Genomic DNA, 14127 nt, shown 5'->3' on the forward strand with positions numbered 1-14127 from the left:
AGGAAATTGACCTGATTCAGATGTACTCACTTGTCGCAGTGGCAGATATAAATGCCAACACCAGCAGCACCAGGTTCAGAGTCGTCATCCTGGATTTGGTTGTGTGTCTCTTCTCTCTGAACCCTGATCCACACCCAGCAGTCCTGAACCCCAACACAACTCCCAGACAGACTTAGCAAACGTCTCGTCAGTCTCTTTAAGAAAGCCTCAGACCTGAATTACCATAAAGTTTCTTCTCACCTCTGACATCATTGGGAGTCTACAAACTGGCACCGCCCCCTCTGTTCAACTGTAAGAACAGATATGAGTACTGTTTTCGTAATTATTGTTGTCTTTTCCAAGAACTGTTTTGATATTATTATTAAACTTTATATTCTCACCTGAGCTAACAATGTTTTTACTTGTGAACCACAAATTAAAAAATAAACTTTTTCTGATTTCCTGATATAGATGCAATATCTCCAATGAAGCACTCAGGAGTGTGTACAGTAACCTAAAATGGAGAAAAGGCTGCAAAAGATGGATAAAGTGAATGTTAATTATTCAAATGAACACAAAGTAACAAACAGGCATGAAGCAGGATAATATTGTGCATTATTGGAAAATCAGTGGATGTTTTCTTCCCAGTGCAAATCAAAACGCACCTGACGTGAAGTCTGGTTTAGGATGGAGAGAGTGGTGAGATCTGTGATCAAAGCTCCAGTCATGCCTGTTCTTGACATTAAAGCTACTTATGCATGGTTGTCACAAGATGAGTGTGTGCATGGCAAATCAATAGCATCCTTTTGTTTACTCAGTCATTCCTCGGTATACTGATGTCCGCCTCAGGCTGCTGCAGCTCTAAGAATCGGCTCGCATCAATGCAGAGCTCAGTTTATGAGAAACATCCTCCTTTACATCCAAAGTTTCACTCTGAGGAGGAAATGAGGTGATTGATTCTGGCAGTAATCAGAAAGTTTCACTTTATTGAACATAAATGTTCTGTATCAAGTTCCACAACTGTTATTTTCCTCTCGCTTGTTTAATCTGACTTCTCTCATGAAGTCAGAAGAAATATGAGTCACATCTAGTCTAATTAGGCACTCCACACAGCATCTTCAAGTAACACAAGGCAAATGATATTTATATATCCTGAAACAAGATAACATTGATACAGTTATTCATGTTATTCTTTTATATAGAGCTGGAAAATAGAAAAGCTACATTACATTTGTAAAGTAAAAACCAGCAGGGAGTCCACCCCTCAGTTACTTTAATAGAAAGCAATTGACTCTCAAGACAAAGTCATTATGAGCTCTGTTACCACATGGATCAGTGGTGATCTCATGCCTGTGAGTCTTCACTACATGTGACCGCTCATGTGCTAACAGCAGAGTAACAGCAGAAAAAAATCCTTCCCACAGATTCCTGGATTTATCTAATAATAAGATTGAAATATTTGACAGTTTTCTTGAGAGCAAGCCAAAGTGAAATGATTTTCCATAATACATTTTCTCTGAGTTAAATAAATATAATATAAACAAAGAAGGGAATAATCACATTTATAGCTTGTGGAACTGTCAAAATATAGCGTGTGGACTGTAAAATCTGATCATTGATTATATGTTTAGCCACATATCATTCCACCGCTGGCTGTCAATGTGATGTCCAGCACACAATGTGTGCTTTGTAGATAATTACTGGACTTTCTGGTGTAGAGCTGGTTAGATTAGGAGAGACGGCATTCATCCCATTTTGGATGGAGCAGCTCTCACATCTAGAAATCTGACCGAGTTCATTGGTGGACCAAATCCAAGACAAACCAGTTGAGTTGAGACCAGCAGGCAAAGTTGAAGTCCTACATGCTTCTCTGCGCTTATTTAGAGCAATTACCTACTCAAAACCTCAGAGTGACGGTGTCTGCCCCCCGACCACTTCAGTTAATTGAATCAAACGGAGGAGGAGCTGTGCATAAAAACCTGATAAAATCTGACAGCACTGCTGAACAAAAAAAAATATGAGAATGAAATGCAGAGTCTGTCATAAAGCTGTATTAGGAAATTATTTATTTTCAGATTATAATATTTATTTATTTGTCTTACATGGAGAATATGTTAGCCTAAATAAATCTTTTGAGACACATCATCTAAACATATAGTTAGTCTAGATGGCATCGCTCTGGCCTCCAGCTCGACTAAGGAATCTTGGAGATCAGGATATGTCCTTTAACTCCCATATAAAACAGATTTCAAGGACTGCCTTTTTTCACCTACATAACATTACACAAATCAGGCTCAAAATGATGCAGAAAAACTAGTATTGCATTCCCAGAATGCAGGGTTACTTGTGGCTCCTAGAGTCTCTAAAAGTAAGTTGGAAGCCAGAGCTATCAAGCTCCTCTCCTGTGGAACCAGGTCTCAGTTTGGGTTTGGGAGGCTGACACCATCCCCATGTTTAACAGTAGGCTTAAGATTTTCCTGGTTGATAAAATTTATAGTAAGGGCTGACTCGGGTTATCCCTGAACCATCCCTTAGTTATGCTGCTATAGGCTTAGACTGGCGGGAGACTTCCCATGATGCACTGAGCTCCTCTCTGCTCCTCTCCCTCTGCATCTGTATGCATTCTTATCACGTTAATGCATATTTACTATCTCAACTTCTTCTTTTTCTTCTGCTTTCTTGTGCCTCTCCTCTCTCCTTCTGTCGCTTTCTGCAGGTGTTTCTGCCTCCGGAGCTGTAGAATGTGGATTTGTGGTTGCAAGCCACGTACTGCCCCCATGTTCCTGCTCAGCACCCACTGCTACAATTATGATTATCATTCCAGTTTATCTATGTGCTCGATCAATAAGGTCATCTGGTTTGTGAAAACGCAAGTACAAGATCACACCATAAAGGCAAATCATTTCACGAATACAGTAACTGTAACAGTCATTTTGTCCATCCACAAGGCTTACGTTTACAAGCCTCCCTCATTTTGGCCAGAGATCCAGATTTTTAGTTTGTAATTTTGATTTCCTCATTACCACAAACACCAGCACTGACAAAAGGGGAAACAGCATACGCACACTTCTAAAAGCACAAAGTAAAACAACATGACTTTCATCAGAATACGTTTATGTTGTGGGAAATCCGATTAACAATGTCCACACAGATTATTCCAAATCTGTGAGTGACCAACACTTTTGGATGTGTACTAGTAGCCAGAAGGAGTAGTGACAGTCAGAAACAATCTCTGTAAATTAAACTAAATTACACAAAACTGTTCAAAGCAGCATCTTAGCCCATCCCTTCACAGATAAATCTGCTGGATGGATACATGTTGAGCCTCTGGGCTTTGATCATGTGCATTACTGGTATGAATGCTTCCATGTCCAGACTGGCCCAGGCAGACCAACAGAGGACACCCAATGCCTCATGACCAGTCCTGGTCCATCGTTGAGATTAATATAGGCCTTTTTCAGGTGTTAACTTATAACATTAACAATAATGTGGCCTATTGATTTAGGGAATTTCTGCTACACATTGCATTGGTGTAACAGAGCCATCATTAATGTTACAGGCTCACCCTGATGTAACAAGTCAAAATGTCTGTGAATCTTGTTGAGTTAACAAAGGATTTTTTTCAGCTTCTACAGAGGGGGATAGAAATGTGTTGGAAATTGCACAGCTACACTTACTGCCTCTAGAGGGAGCAACTGTGTTCTCCTTCATCCTGCCCTGTTGGGTACACTGAGAAATTCAATGTGGGGCCATTTACTACCTTATTTGACATTTACCAACATACCAGTCCACTTGATTTCTGTTTTCTTCAAAAGTTATATGAAAATAAAAGAACCTGACAGTCTACATATCATTTACAGTATTTTTAAACAACTTTACAGGCTGTAAAAATGGTGATGTCTGAAGCTGAATAATCCCTTTTTTGTAATTTAGTAAACTGTGTTGCTATTTTTTTTTCTTGTGTTGAAATTTGTGTCCACACATTTGAAAACATTGTTTTTTTTTGACTCATTCCTTTTTTTATAAATTTAAAAGCTGTTGAAATATTCTATAATTCTTAACCAAAAGCAAAAGTACTAATTATGCAGTATAGCACATTTCAGAACAATATATGTGAGATTACTGAATTGTAATTAGGCCTGTTAATAACAAATCAATGCATGTGTACATAACTTTAATGTTGCAGCTGGTAAAGGTGGAGCTAATTTTAAACATTTACATACTGCTGGATAGCCTTTAAATTTCTCTCCCAGAGATTATTATTATTAATAAAGTCTTCATCTTAAACTTTACTAATACATAGTCATTTATTTATTGATTACATTTTGTATTATTTATCTAAACCTACAAAGTAACTAAAGCTATTTAGTAGGCTATCTAGAAATCTAGTGGTGTAAAAAGTTCAATATTTCCCTCTGAAATGTAGAAATATAAAGTTGCAAAAAAGGGAAAAACTTCAGTAGAGTACCTAAAATTGTACTTTGTACTTGAGTAAATGTTCCAATATTTCTAAACTAATTGCTGTTAATGTGCCCTTTAGAATGAGTACTTTTTGTGTGTAGTATGGTACAAGAAGTTTATACGTACTTTTTACTTTTCAACAAAAAAGGCAAAAAAAACGCTTGCTACATTTTTCTTCTTACCGCTTCTGTCTACCGACTTCGATAATGTGAAACAACATCATTAAACATCAATTTAAACTCAACTGACAGTATTTAAAAAAGACATATTACTTGATCGTCGACTATTATACTAGTAGTAGTAGTAACTGTGGCCCCAGTCACTTAACATCACTCTCTCTTCAAATAACTGCTGGCAGGACAAAGCAGGACACCATTCCTTTCTCCAGCACCTGTTGTATATTTAGTTAACGATATGTGATAAGCCACACTTTGTAATTGTGGCACTGATTTTGCACATAAAGATAATGTATTTCAGTATGTATTAATATCATATACAGTATAATGTACTTTGGTCAGTAGGTCACATTCACATGTTGCTTCAGAGAGCTCAAAGAGATAGGATATTGAAATATGTGGGTATTCAACATGGAGGCTTTTTTAAAGAACATTTTAGCATCCTCATTAAACCAGTGTGGTAAATATTATTATATTATTAACAATTATAAAACATTTTTACGACCAGAAAGACCCTTTTATGGTCCTTTTATGGTGCAAGAGGAAGAAGTTGTGCGCTGTTTTGTCCTGTCAATCTAGCAGTTATTTAAAGACAGAGTGGTGGTCTTACTACTATCATCAGTCCTCAAACCCTGCACAGACTCAGATCCCCCAGGTCTTTGGGTAAATGTGGGGAGGTGAGCCGCATGAGCTTCCTGGAGTAAGTCCCATGGAAATTGTGGAAAAAAATGTAATGACTAAATTTCACTTTTATTTAACTTCACAATGCAGAGCACTGCCTTTCCCTGATGAAATAATAGATTAAATAACTCTATCAATGCTTGTTTACTCACAGTAATGCTCACCAAGTTTCACAGGTAAGTAAATGAGAAAAACAATACCTCAGGCTGCATTTAAAATATTTAATATAATTAATTAATTAACCATAGGTGTCATTTACACTGTGGATGCTGGGGACATGTCCCCACCACTTTCTGAAATCGCTGATTTTGTCCCCATCACTTTTTTAAAGCATACTTTGTTTAAAACGTGTAGCTTGCAGTTAAATAACAAATGAAAATGCTTTTAGAAAAGTTTATTTGCACATTAAGAAAACATGCAATGCAATTAAAATAGGTGCAGTATCCAAAAAAAGTAACTTAAGCTAAAAAAAAATCAAAACAAGCTGCTGATTTTAAAATGACCCAAAAACGTGCTGCACCAATCAGTAACTATAACAACTTCTTGACAGTTTATTTTGTGTTAAGTTATACGGTCTTTCCCTTTGAACATGACATTTATTTATGCCGACTGTATGTTTGTCTGCGTGTAGCACCTTATCACCATAGCAAATTCCTTGTATGTGTAAAACACTACTTGGCAATAAAGCTCCTTCTGATTCTTCTGACAAAAGAGGACGGAAGACTAAATCATGCCTACATATGTGTTGCCTCAGCAGGGATGATATTACATGAGAAAAGTTGGGAAAAACAGATCTGAAAGCAGCACAGAACGCCTGAGAGCTGCACTGACTTAGATTCTATTATATTTATATATATTGAAATGTCACGTTGGTGCAGAAACGTTCACCAGAATACAGGAAATTAAGTGTTTAATGATCCAAAATTTCCTGAGGGAGGTGCCCCCAGACCCCCTGCTCATACATCTCAGAATTGAGGATATCTTTAAAACACTGTTTTAAGTTTCTCTTCAAGTGTCTCTTCACACCCCTAATCTGAGCGACTATGTCCCCACCACTTTCCAACACAAAGTGACGCCCTTGTAATTAACATAAATCAATATTTTACAATGAGAAGTTTTTAAGGTCTCTTACAGGTCACCAATAGGCTATGTGCTTACAAATACTTTGTTCTAGCTTTAGTTAACTTTAATCGTTTTTTATCGAATTATCCGATGAAACCAAGACAGTTTGACATTCAGCTATGTTTTTCGGAGTGTTTTTAATTGAAATAAAAGAACAAATACAAACTTCTTGTAGCCTACCATACAACACACAAGTGGTCATTATAAAGTGCACATAAACAGCACTTTTAACTTAGTAGTGGTGAAAAGTAAAACTTAATAAATTTACTCAAGTACAAAATACAATTTTGAGGTACTTGTACTTTTCAGGAGTGTTTCCATTTTCTGCTACTTAATACTTCTATTATACTTTTTACTTACTTTTCAGTTTCAGATTAATAATACAAAATGTAGTAAATAAATTAATGATTATGCATTATTATACGTTAAGATTAAGACTTTATCGATCCCCAGATGGAAAATACACAAGCTACCAAACGTATTATGTTAAATGTTTAAAATTAGCTCTACCTTTACCAGCTACGGCATTAAAGTTATGTAAGTAATAGGTCTAATTATAATTCAGTAATATCATATATGTCATATCTATTGTTCTAAAATGTGCCTTACTGCATGATGAATACTTTGATGCTAAGACCTATGTAGTTTTATTTCAAAATTGTGAATGTAGGACTTTATATTTTTCTTCTTTCTTAAGATCTGAGTACTTCCTCCACTACTGTAGGTTAGTGGGTAGTTACATGTCATGAAAAGATTGGCAACTTTGTTTATTTTCATATAATTTTTGAAGAAAACAGAAATCATGTGGTCTGGTATGTTGGTCATACCCCTTTGTAGAAGCTGAAAAAAAAATTCTTGTTAACTCTTGTTTCTTTATTATACCTAACTAAACATGATTCACAAACATTCTGACTTGTCACAGCAGGTGGAGCAAATAACATTAATGATGGTTCTGTTCCACCAATTAATGCAATGTGTTGAAGCAATAACAATGTTGTTAGTCACACTTGTGTTGGCAACGTGAAAGGATTCCTGTGCAAAAGGTCTTTTTAATTTAAGTTTCAGTTTAATTTCCCATCGGATCATGCATGCCCCGCCCTCCCTAAATCAATAGGCCACATTATTGTTAATGTTATAAGTTAACACCTGTGCTTTTCCTATTATGACAAGTCAAAATGTCCACAGTGAAAAAGGCCTATATTAATCTGAACAATGGACCAGGACTGGTCATGAGGCATTGGGTGTCCTCTGTTGGTCTGCCTGGGCCAGTCTGGACATGGAAGCATTCATACCAGTAATGCACGTGATCAAAGCCCAGAGGCTCAACATGTATCCATCCAGCAGATTTATCTGTGAAGGGATGGGCTAAGATGCTGCTTTGAACAGTTTTGTGTGATTCGTTTCTTTCTGGCTTCTAGTACACGTCCAAAAGTGTTGGTCACTCACAGATTTGGAATAATCTGTGTTGGCATTGTTAATCGTATTTCTAACAACTGAAAGTTACCCTGATATAAGTCGTGAAATTTTGTGAGTGTGCGTATGCTGTTTTCCCTTCTTTTAAGTTTCTATTTATGCTAATCTTTTGTCCCATTTTGAGTGTTGGTGTTTGAGGCAATGAGGAAAAAGGAGGACATTTTGTTCATGTAAGCCTTGTGGATGCACTGAATAACTTTTACACTTGCTGTATCTGTGAAAAGATTTGCTTTTCTGGTCTGATCTTGTACTGCCATTTAAAAAACCAGATGGCCTTATTGATCTTGCTTTTGGTGTGGAAAAGTGACTTGCAAAAAAGAGGCACCTGTTGGCAAGCAGCACCTGTTATGCTTTGTCTTCCAAACAAAGAGCTGGCACTCTGCATGTCGAGTGGCTATCAGGCCACGATGTGAGTTAATTGGATTTGAATTAGAATAGACTTTCTTGCTTAGTTTGTTAGGAATTGCTGGTGTCAGAGAGACGTCTTACAAGAGCTTTTTGGCGCATGCTTGTGTAGGCATAGTTGAGGAAACCCAAATAGGGGTTAGCTGCATAGCTGGTTGTGAGCCACTGCCTTGGCAGAGACCTTTTGGAGGATGGGCTAGAGGCTGGCGAGAAGAATGGAGACCAAGGCCGGAGTCTGATGGCTGGAGTGTGTGACCAGAGACCAGCAACAGTACAGATGGACTTGAGGCCGGCAATAGCTGCAGTACTTCAGTGACAGGGATTTGCAGCAAGCAGTTTTGTTAAAGAGGTGGTATTATGCTCATTTTCATGTTCAAAATCTTAATTAGGGGTTGTACCAGAACAGGTTTACATGGTTTAATTTTGAAAAAACACCATATTTTTCTCATACTGCACATTGCTGCAGCTCCTCTTTTCACCGTATGTGTTGTACGCTCCGCTCTTGAGCTACAGAGTGATGCATCTTACTTTTACAAAATCTTTGTTGGGAGTTGCACATGCGCAGTTCCCAGGTAAGGACTACTAGCCAATCAGAAGCAGAGAAGGGCGGGTTGTAAGAAACAAGGTAGTGTGATCCAAATCAAAGCTGCTTCTTACTGCGACCGTAACCTAGCAGATGGTATAAGTTACTCACAAGTCCACAACCACACAACATCATTGTTCCACATCTTACAATAAACCACTACAAAAATCACCGTATTTCAACTAAATTTTACATAAAAATTGGCCAAACAATTTGAACGTTTGCTCAGTAGCTTTCACATCAGGTGTAACATTAGCATTATAGCTATAACTTTAGCTGTGTTTGCCAACGTTTACACCAACTCCGCACTTGAACAGTCTGTGAAGTTACATTGCCATGTTTATTTTAAATATAATTCACAATCAATAAAGCATACTTACAGGTTGTGATTGTGAATTTCCAGGCCAAAACAGAGTCGGAGTTGCATCGTCTTTTAGGACTAAACGTTGAACTGTTGCCGGTGTTCTGACGATCTATGCTGCCTTGCCGAAAAATGCTACCGTAGCGCAAATCGATTTTCGACTCGACTCTACTCGGCCCTGCTCCGTTTTCCATTACAGATAGTACCAAGAGATAGTGCGTAGCTTGTCGTCATAGCTACACACAACTGCAACGTTATGTTCAATGCGACACACACACCAGCGATCCACACAGCTTTCTCTTTTTTAAGTTAAAACGTTTCAACATTACTGAGAATGTAAAGACAGATAAGCGGTATGAAAACCTTCCAGCTGTGTTTTCCTTTGCCGTTGTTGCTGCAGCGGTCTGTGTGACGGCGGGAGCAGAGGGCTCTGTGAACGAGCGGCTGGCCGGCCTCACACGCTCCTCCCGCGGGTTGGCACAGGCTTCTCCCGCAGCCACTTGCAGAGCTACTCAACTCCGAAAATATTCCTATAACTGTCAATATTGGAAATCTACACAGTTGATTTCTCACCTCAAAACTTCTCAGAAGTGGATTTAGTGATGAAATTCCATACAAAAACTGTAAAATATAAAACCTTCTGTTGCTGGCCTCTGTCTGGCGCACACAATGATGATGCAGTGAATAGTGAATATTCTCTCTGACCAATCAGCAGTCTGTCGTGTTTTCACGTTACATTTTAGTATCCCTCAGCTCGCATGGAACCTCCACAGAGGTGAGGTGATACGAAAAAAAGTACCTGTAAGTAGGTACAGGTACAAAATTTCTACAATGGAAAACCAAACAAAGTTGAGTCAAGCCAAAGGGCCTCCGCTCAGACTAGCTCGGTTTGAGCAGGCCGCTTGGCAAGCTTTATGATGCGTTTTCATTGTGACGTCACAAGTAAAGGAAGTGAAGGGCTGCACTACAAAGGAGCTGTTTTCAGAGCAGTGCTTTCTGTGGGAGATGGGAACTCCCTTTGGGCTTTTTCACTTTGCAAACCTGTTACATGCACAAAAAAGACATAACTCAATAAAGGAGAGAGGAAAAGCCAAAAAGCACAATACCACCTCTTTAATTATGTTATATATTATATTTTTTAACTCTTTTTTTGAAATGGCAAATCATTTCATTTTGGCTTGCTCTGAAAAAAATTTAAACATTTACTAGTTTTTCTCACAGTTTCCAATGACTTCCCCTGTGTGAAATACAGCTTTGTAAAATCTATGTTAATTCTGGGAATTCCCTGAAACTCAGGATCTCTGCGGTAAGGATCTCTGCTGTTAGTCTGCAGCTCTTAGCACATGAGGTGTCACATGTTGTGAAGCCTGAGCAGCCTCAAAGGCGTGAAATCACCTGAAAACCACTGATCTCTGTGGTTTTGCTGTTGATGATGAAGTATAAAACAAAGACAGCAGCATCACTCTGCTTTGTTTTAGTGTAGCTGAGGGGTGGACTGCCTGCTGGTTTTCACTTTACAAATGTAAATGAGCAAATGTAAATGTAAATCTAAAGTAATGCTTTTTTTTCAATAGCTTCCATGTCATGTGACCTACCGACTCCAAACCAATGCCGACTTGTAGTAGTACATTAGGCAAATCAGACACACCTCTTCATTTTAGATTTGAGTACTTGTTTTATTTTATATAAATATTTGTGAAAATTGGTTTGGAGTCCATGAATCACATGACATGGAAGCTACTGAAAAAATATTTTTTTCCCCATAAAATATTAATAAACTGTTTGAATGTAACTAGGGATATGACTTCATATAGGCCTACAGTAAAGTGTTTCCTGTTTTCCCAGTCCAGTGCAGCCCAAAAAATGTTCCACCACAGTTTCTTAATCAGTGTTGGGAGTAATGCGTTACAAAAGTAAGGCAAGCACAGTAATGCACTGCTTTTTGTTGTAACACAGTAATATTACACATTACTAAAAAAAAATTAAAAAGTGGTGTTTTGTTTTTTTAATAATTCACCAACACCAAGTTTCGGCAGCAGAAAAATAAATCCATGAGTAAAAGAGTAACGTTATTTCCTGTTGGTCGAAATTGTTGGCAACTACCAGGGAGCTCAGCTCCACTTAACAAGACGATAGCTCCCCTGATGGATCATGGTAAATAGATTTCTAAAGCCTATTTGTGCTTTAACAAATTACTTTCATTATTAGAGAGACTGCCAATGCATTCTCATCTCATTACCAATGCTTTCAGACAGCGCATAGGCCTAGCCTAATTATTTTAAGCTAAAGGTACCCTACAGCGGCCGATGTGCACAGCTATAGGTTTGGTCGGTCAACATGCATAAAGTCAGTGACTTAGGTTTAGGCACTAACATTTCTGATGGTTGTGGTAAGGGTAGGATCAGCTGGTAAACCCAACCCCTCCTTGTGCCTCAGCTGGAAGTAATGATGACTGTGAATTGTTTTTATCTTATTTTACCAATAAGGTGGTGTCAATCAGAGCCTCTATTACCCCCACGGCCTCTTACTCAGAGGTCCCTCTCCAGCAACAAGAGAGTTTTAACCAGTTTTATCTCATCAACTTGTCTGAGCTTTTAAAAACAGTATCACAAATGAGAATGTCCTCCAGCCCACTTGATGTAATACCTACAAAGGTTTTACTGAAAGTAATGGATTCTGTTGGGCCCCATTTGATCTCTGTTTTTAACAGCTCCCTATCTACTGGTTGTGTCCCTGATTATTTTAAAATGGCTTGCGTGAACCCACTTTTAAAGAAATCTGGTTTAGATCCCTCCCTCCCACAAAATTTTAGACCAATTTCAAAACTGCCTTTTATTGCAAAGATTTTAGAAAGAATTGTGTCCAAACAATTACTCACTGTACTGGAAGAAAATGATATATTTTAAAAGTTCCAATCTGGTTTCAGGAAGTACCACAGCACTGAGACTGCCCTGCTTAAAGTCACCAATGACCTTTTAATGTCTGCTGATGAAGGCATGTGCTCAGTCCTGGTACTCCTGGACCTTAGCGCTGCTTTTGACACCATTGATCACAACATCACGTTAGACAGACTGAGGCACTGGGTGGGGATCTCTGGTCCTGCCCTAGAATGGTTTTCATCCTACCTGTCAAATAGGAAGTTTTGCGTGTCTGTAAACAACTATGTCTCTTCGTTCTGTCCAGTTAAATATGGTGTGCCTCAGGGGTCGGTCTTAGGACCCATTTTGTTTTCCTTGTATCTGCTTCCCCTTGGACATATTATCCATAAACATGGTATTTCTTTTCATATTTATGCTGATGACACACAAATATACTTGCCCGTCAGATCCACAGATCCTGGAATGCTGAGATCACTTAACAACTGCCTTTGTGAAGTTAAAAAATAGATGTCAAATAATTTCCTCCAGCTGAACTCAGACAAAACAGAAATCCTGGTCATTGGGTCCCAGCAGATGGCAAACCAAATACTGCCATCTGCTGGTTCCCTAGTAAATGACATTAAGCCTGTTGCAACGAACCTTGGTGTCTGGTTTGATAGTAATTTAAATTTCGAGCAGCACACCACAAAGCTTGTTCAATAATTTTTTTATCAACTTAGAAATATAGCAAAAATTCGATCTATGTTAACTTTTAAGGACACTGAGACCATTTTACACGCCTTCATCTCATCACGCCTGGATTATTGCAACAGCCTTTTCACCTGTTTAACCCAAAAATCTATTGATCGACTCCAGACTGTCCAGAACTCAGCTGCCAGGCTTTTAACCAGAACAAAGTAATATGACCACATCCCAATGTGTTTTAGACCTGACTTTAAAATTTTATTGATCACTTTTAAAGCTCTTCATGCTCTCTCGCCTTGTTATATATTAAGTCCCTTCTTAAAACATACTTTTATAGGAGAGCCTTTCCCGATTTTATTTGACTTTATCTTATCCCTTTTATTTTATTCTATTTTACTTAATTTATATTTACTGTATTATAGTCTTTTCAATGTTTTCTTGCTTTTATCTTGACTTTATCCTTTGTTGGATGGTTATCTTGTATTGTTTTTGTATTATTGTCTTTTGGGTATTATTGTCTTTACACTTGTTAAAGCACTTTGTAACTTGTTTTTGAAAAGTGCTCTACAAATAAAGATTATTATTATTATATTATTAACACTCTTCTTCTTAATGAAGCAAAAACACTGTGAAACTTCTCCTTATAACATAAAATGTCATTGTTTCTTGCCATTGTTTTGGCAAAATATCTGTCAAAGAAAATAAAATTCAAAGCACCATATGGCTCTGTTCCCCTATCAAATCGCAAAAGACTGCAATTTAAATAAGTTTAATACGTCCCCGTGACCCTGTATGCAGGAAAAGCGGTTGACGATGGATGGATGGAAGTTTAATACGTATAAATAAGATATTAAATCACTATAAATAAGTTATTTAAAAAGTAACTAAGTAACTTTTACTCTGAGTACATTTTAAAGGAGGATGGAGTTTAAATTTTAGAGGTTTATGGAGAAGGATGTTTCTCATAAACTGAGCTCTGCATTGCTACAAGCCGATTCTTAGAGCTGCAGCAGCCTGAGGCGGACATCAGTATACCGAGGAATGACTGAGTAAACAAAAGGATGCTATTGATTTGCCATGCACACACTCATCTTGTGACAACTAGGGCTGGGCGATATGGCCTAAAAATAAAATCTCCGATTTTATTTACTTTAATTCAATTTACGATTTTTTCCGATTTCCCCCCTACTTAAGGAAAGCAATAAGGTTTGTTGGTCAGTGCGGCTTTGTTCATCGCGGAGAGACTGGCATTTTTCATATTCGGCTGGATGTCTCTGTTTCAGGTGTTGGAATAGGTTTGTGGTGCTGCTGCCTTTCACTGCG

The sequence above is a fragment of the Micropterus salmoides genome, unplaced genomic scaffold (assembly GCF_014851395.1).
Source record: "Micropterus salmoides isolate LMB-PRFRI ecotype aquatic unplaced genomic scaffold, ASM1485139v1 Ms_hic_scaffold_4, whole genome shotgun sequence".
Taxonomy (NCBI): Eukaryota; Metazoa; Chordata; class Actinopteri; order Centrarchiformes; family Centrarchidae; genus Micropterus; species Micropterus salmoides.